General features: G+C 40.7%; 1 protein-coding gene across 1 annotated transcript in view; it reads left to right on the top strand.

The window, feature by feature from the left end:
* The first annotated feature begins 4706 nt into the window (after positions 1-4706).
* LOC126390976 (zinc finger protein 135-like) overlaps positions 4707-7076 on the top strand; it is a 12957-nt gene continuing 10587 nt past the window's right edge. Inside the window, exon 1 of the mRNA XM_050045514.1 lies at positions 4707-4833. The gene's annotated coding sequence lies outside the window, so the exon portion shown is untranslated. The remainder of the gene's footprint in view (positions 4834-7076) is intronic.

The raw sequence follows: 7076 nt of genomic DNA, 5'->3' as shown, positions 1-7076 counted from the left end.
TGCAGTTGTTGCCAGGTTAAACGGTCCATGCGATGAACCAACGAAGCGGAACATAATTGGCATCACTGCAAACTCTGAATCCATCACAATGCTTCAGCATATTTACTTATATATGAATGGATCTCAGAAATGGAAATTCGCCTCCTCTGCCGAAATCAAACCGGAATGCCAAAAAATCGGGGGTCTGCCCCCAGAGGCTGTATCACCATCTGCCAGAAGTCAGACGCCAAATACAGCCGATGGGTTCCAAGAATGCTTAAAACTGACTCCACTAGCATATATAAAACAGCACATGGGATAAGTTAACCTTCAGGGCTTTATGTCAGAGAGACATTTCTGGAAGAAATTTTTTAATTTTAACCCAAATCATCATCTTTTTCCTAAACCTTCTGGACTATCTGGTTTAAATTCCTGAAGGCAAACTTCTCCAAACAGCCATAAAACATGGATTAACAACAAGATCATTTATCAACAGAATCAAATTCGGCTCAGTAATAACTGTCAAGATTCAGAGACAAAACGATTGTTTTTTGCTAGTGACTTATCATAAGGTTAAGCATGTTTACATAGCATAAATGAGCCTAGCTGCTTGCGGACTTTTTTTTCTTTACTCGTTGATTAATTAATTACGTGTAACGTTATTATTTTTCTAACTCACTGTTGCTTTGAGTCACTGTATCTCCTGACAAATGCATGTTTTTTAGCCAAACATCATTGAAACAAAGCAGCTAATGTTGCTGTAGTGAGAAGCTAGCAGAATGATACGCATGTCCAGATAGGTAACATTACGTTGTGTTTTATCTTGTAACAGCATTGTTTACATACACCACGTCTGTTGACCTGCATTTTCTCCGAAATCCAAAATATTTCCACACTGTTGATTTATTCCTGAGTAAACAACGTTATCTTTATTGTCTTTCTCTTGGCTGCTTGCTATCTGCCTGCTGCTGCTTGATGGTGACATAGGCTTTCAAAATAAAGGCGCACGCTAAAGATGACGATATGGATTAATGTTTTCATTTTTGCATCAATGACATTGGATCGTTGATCATTGAATCGATATATCGATCCAGATCTATGGATCATTATACCCCTAGTCTGTAGCCTATTTTTAGTGGGTTTTCACGTGTTTAAGAAACCTGTGTACACATGATAATTTGGGTGGAAAAGTGTTATAAGAGGCTAATTTTTAAGCTAGCGCAAATATAGTTGTTGTATCTTGTGATGGTGACTTGTAAAACCAGACAATCTAAAACATCAGTGATACCAGCCATGTAAGCATAGCTTGTTGGGAAGGTGGCCATTTTCAAAGGGGTCCCTTGAACGCCCACCTCAAGATATCGGAATGGAAATAGGTTCTATGGGTACCCACGAGTCTCCCCTAAACTCAAGAAAGCTTCCTTTCAGTTAATATTTTGTTCCTTTCAATCAACGGGAGGGGAATCAATTTAGTGACCACAGTTTGTCTGACTCTGCTACGATAGGTGGCGATATGCCCCCTTTCAGCTTGTTAGTATTGGACCTTTTTTCCGGTTGACCTATTTTGTCACAGACAAAACAATTGGCAGTTAAGTTAACTACGGTTAGCTAGCAGCAAACTGGTACCGTGTTAGACAACTTTACAGCTCTGTACATATTGTATTGTTTTGTATTCTTTGGATGTAGATTTCACCATATTGTTACTGGCCTCTTCTTCTGTTACACATTTAATGCTATGATTTCCGGGTTAAAGCCTGGGGCGGAAACTGTGGAGTGTGCACAGAGCGTCAAGGCCAATTTGGATCTGATTGACTGTATACATGCAGGAGTAATTCGACTCCCAATCACATTAACTGGTGTGCATTAGTGCCAGTCGCTTTACAAAGCCGTGGCAAGATGGAGCCAAAGAAGTTATCCCCATTAGTTCTAGTACACCTAATGTTAATAGAAAGACGGAAAAAAATCTCATCATGTTGTAGTTACATTATAACCACTCGTGTATCTACCATCAACAAGGATGTGAATTGATAAGATATTTTGATACCAGTGCCATTATTCGTTCTGCTTATCAACCTGGGGCCGGTTGCACCAACTGGTCTTTACTACGTCTGGTCGTAACTCCTAAGACGGTCTTTGTTAAGACCAGTCTTAAGGAGTGGACTTACGCCAGTTGCACCAACAGGGCTTACGCCTGGTCTTAGCTACGCTGGTTTTAGCTGTGCGCGTCCATGTGAATGCACCCGGAATGCCCCACGCGGCCTGCCTAGAGGAGCGCGGTGACGTTAAATGACGTGCCACTGAATCACCCCGCGTGCTTGACAGATGACAATTGACAGTTGACAGCCCCTCTCATCTGTGTTGACAGTTTATTTACAGTTTAAGATTTGAAGAAAACATGAAGGATCAACGAAAAACTTTACCGACACTGAAATTAGAAAATGAATCAAGCTGTACAGCCAGCACAGAGATGTATCACAAATAAGAAAATACAGTCGGTATGGGCAGAGATAACGGGGCACATCAATACGTGTTCAGACTCTGGCTGCCTTCATACAGAGGTATGCAGAGGTAAACCTCAATTTACAGTGACATCATTGTTGACGTATTTGGGGAGGATTCCCCTGCCTGGTGGGAAGGCTGGTGGTAGTGCTGCGTTGCAGCCCAACACAAACTGTAAATCCAGTGACAGCTCTTCAGTAAGTTCAAACAGATCTCTCCTACCGAATTGAAACCTCTCAATCAGCTCCTCGTCATTATATAGGCTATGTCCAATTGCTTCTGTCCCTAATTACCCTCTTCCGTCTAAATGCCCGCTTGTATACAGACAGTGGATGAGACGTGCCATAATCAAGTTGTGCTCTCTGCGCATGAGCGCAGCTTGATAATGACCTTACACCTGCTCTTGACTAGGTGTAAGATTTACGCCCGGTCTTAGTGAGAAGAAGGCTTAAGCCCTGTTGGTGCAACCGGCGTAACTATTAGGTCGGACTTAGAACGCCAAGTTACGACCGACTGAGCTTAAGACCAGGCTTAAGACCAGTTGGTGCAACCGGCCCCAGATTCTTAGCCAAATTCCCCTAGTGATTCCTGATCAGTTTTCTGTGTGAGGAAAAAAGGAGGCCTACTTGGGATTTCGGTGTTGATACAAGTGTTTTATCATCTCTGAGTCTGAAAATCGTGTAGCAACAGTCTTTCTGTCATCTGTAATGGATGAAATGAGAGAATATTTGTGTAGTGTTTGTTTTCATTTAGTTTTCTTAGTCAAAGAAAAAATCTGCTAAGCCTGCCTGCATGGCGATAAGATTATTATAACATTACCTTCAGTAACAGACATGCTACTGGGTTAGGAAGAATAGGCACTTGTTCATATGGCATTCCTGGAATTTAAGCCGTGTTGCATAGCAAGATGTTTCAGCATATTTCTGGTGCTTCCACCCTTAATTAAAATTATGGTTTTACAGACATACAAGTAGAACTGTTGTCATTTTTCTTTGTGAAACAAAGCCACACTTTGGACCGTTTCTTACCCTCTGCCATGGCACCTTCTTGTTGCAAGTTTCCAGCAGCGTAGATGCACGAGTTTGACGTAAGAAAAATGTGCCAGTATCAATCAAAGGAATTGATAAGCTCAGAGGCATACGATTCTCATTGATCAGACACTTTGGAACCGGTTCTCAACTAGAACTGGTTTTTGATTCCCAACGTTTACCATCTGCGTTTTATGCTCACTTTCCCCTAGCTGTTATCACTTGCTATGGATGTTTGTTTTTTTTTGTTTTGTTTTGGGGTTTTTTACAGTGCAGGCCGATTATTTGCTGAATAACCAAGTTAATGCTAAAATGATATCGCTAATAACTGACAACATAGCCAGCGAAAAGTGAGCATAACAGGCTACATTCAAGCTAGCTTTAGTTACCTTGTTAATTTACCATAGATTGTTGGTGTAGTTTGTTTTGGATGGAGATAACAGGCTGGTGGAATGGGCAGCAGGGAAGTGACAGGACACAGTGGGTTTCTTGGCTGCTCAAACCTAAATCCCCGTTGGCTGTCTTTGTTTCTTTGACAGCATCTTTGTGGGGTTTTTGTGCATTTATTGAATGATACCGTGCATTTCTGAATAGGCTTGTGCCAGTTTGAAAATTTTCCAACCGGTTTGATTTAAAGCCAAATATCTAACTGAACCGATATATCGAATTATATACCTAATTTTACCACTGGGGGTCGCATTTGAGCTATTTTTCCCAGTAAAAGCCCATTATATGTGTAATGTACTTCCAATCCACTAGGTGGCGGTAATGCTGTATTAACTGCCAATACACACAAGGTTATACAAGAAGAAGAAGATGCAGAAGGACACCAAGGAACCTTCCTCCGACTCCACTCCAGTGTTGCCAACTTAGCAACTTTGTCGCTATATTTAGCAACTTTTCAGACCCCTCTAGCGACTCTTTTTCAAAAACGCGACTAGCGACAAGACTTCTGGAGACTCTGTTGTGAGAGCACGTATCATTCTTATTCTTCTCAACGAGCAGCGGATGCTGCCGTGGGCCCTTCCCTCACCCCAAAGCACTCACAGACGGCCCAGTCCTCCCTCCCAGCAGCAGTCAGAGCAGGAGATGTTAACCCCTCCACATCCAGACTGCAAGTGAATCGCGCATGCACGGAACCGCTGCTGGCTGATCCCGACCTGGTTTACAGTCAGGGCGGGATGTAAATGTAAAANGCTCCTCTCTGCAAGGCAGGACCAGGTTTCTGAACCGAGACCCAGGGACTCAGCAGTCTGTGCAGAAAATCCAACCTATTAACCTGGACCAGGATCCTGATCAGGAGGTCGTTACCACAACCAAAACTGAGGTATCTGTTCCACAGTGCACCATCATATTGGCCTCATATAGCCTTTACATGTGCTTAAGATTTTCAGTGTATTGTAAATATTATAGACTGTCTTCACCCTTAAACTCTGTCATAGAGAAGATGGCATATGACCCTGTGCTAATGCACTCATGTTCAACCTGGAGCTCATGGACACGAGACTGCTGTCAGAGCAGTCCATCGTCACTGACATATTAATAATTGGTTAATAAGCTAAGTCAAACAAAAAAGACAATATCAACCACCTGTTTATATAACAGTAAATTAATCACTTTGACTCTGAGAAACTTTCTACCGTAATTTTCTTCTACATTTTGTAGCATTAGGCATTAATTAATACCAAAATACGTAATAATTAGTAAAGTGTTGATGAAAGATGAAAGAGAGATATTGCACTTAACGTTAGCTATGACAGTAAATAAGTTTCATATTAAAAAACAGAATATAAGTTGCGATAAATCCGTCCACCCTTTGAAAAAGGAAAACTTAAAGGCAGTTCATTTATCATCAGTTGTGATGGTTGCCACTGAGTTCTTGACTCATGTACAATGATTGTAATATTTCACACACACAAACCACATGATCCTGCAGACTGTCAAGACATCAGGTGTGACAGTGATCACTGGAATAAGATAGGATAAGATAAGCGTAATTGATGCCCAGAGGGGAAATTCAGATTTGTCCTACTGAGTTATTATATTTGTTTATATCACTAGGTAAAGAAAAATCTGTTGTGTACACCGAGTGAGTGAGTGAGTGAGTGAGTGAGTGAGTGAGTGAGCTGTTATATTTTTCCCCACCTTTTTTCAATCTGACTGTGCACTTATGCCCCAAACACTAGAAGACTTTGAAAAGACTTTTAACCCTCTGACATCTTAAGACAATGTGAGTTTTTAGTCACACACTATAAGATTTTACAATGACTGGGGATCTTGCAGAGTCATTATCTGCAAGACTACAACTAAATTAATTTTGAGATTATTTAACATCCGGCTCCTGGTGAAAAATATTTTACCAAACCCCCTTTAGGAAATATGACATATTAACAGTTCCTAACATAACTGCAAAAACACATGACACTAGGAACCACCTATGTTAAAGGTGCATAAATCAGATTTGGCTGACACAATTGTAATCAGACTTGGTGCACATCTTTGGTGTCTATGTCCAAACTTCACCATGCAGTCTTGGGTTTTTGTGCCACTGGGGGGCACCACAAATGCGAAAAATCTTGTAATCTGCTACATTGGTTTATAGGCTCAAAACCATGATGCATAAAGTTTGGTAATGACTGATAAAAGTTGGCGTGGCTTATTACAACATATCTAAATTTCTGGATATTTCACATTCCAGACTGAAAAAAAGCACATCCACTGACTTGTGACAACACTTTCCTCACTGCAGTCTATGGTCGATTCAGTAGTCCGTCCATCTATGTTTTTCAAAGTATGCAAATTCAATTAATATCCGTATCTCCATAAGTCTTAATTCGAATGCTACCAAAATTGACACTGACATACTTTTAGTTAGTCACCATCAAGTGTTTGAAATGGTGTTCAGTTTGGTCAAACAGTGAGTCTGCAGTGATTTTCCATATCTTGTTATTTGTACTAAGGGCTTGGCAACATGTCGATATAATATCGATATCGTGGTATGAGACTAGACTCCAGACTTCAGTCTGAATCTTTTGTTGTTCTGTGTGCAAGTCTTCCTTTGCTACACTGGACACATTTTCCCCACAAATACAACATGCTAACCTTATTATCACAAGCCTATGGTATTTTACATTTATAAATTAGCCTAGTGGTTAGTGGAGTTTCCCTCTACTCATATGAAGCCAGGAACAACAGCAACATTAAACAAAGATAACTTTATAAAATTCAGCTTTATTATAACTCACAAGGTTACAAATACAACATGCTAATGTTATTGGCATAAGCCTAAAACATTTTACATTGTATAAATAAGCCCAGCGGCTAAGAAGGTTTATCTCGTATGACTGGTCAATCAATCAATCAATCAATTTTATTTATAAAGCCCAATATCACAAATCACAATTTGCCTCACAGGGCTTTACAGCATACGACATCCCTCTGTCCTTATGACCCTCGCAGTGGATAAGGAAAAACTCCCCAAATAAACCTTTTAAGGGGGGAATAAACAGTAGAAACCTCAGGAAGAGCAACTGAGGAGGGATCCCTCTTCCAGGACAGACAGACGTGCAA

This window comes from Epinephelus moara, chromosome 5 (genome assembly GCF_006386435.1).
Source record: "Epinephelus moara isolate mb chromosome 5, YSFRI_EMoa_1.0, whole genome shotgun sequence".
NCBI lineage: Eukaryota > Metazoa > Chordata > Actinopteri > Perciformes > Serranidae > Epinephelus > Epinephelus moara.
Note: the sequence above shows the minus strand (reverse complement) of the source record. Positions and strands in the feature narration are given on the sequence as shown.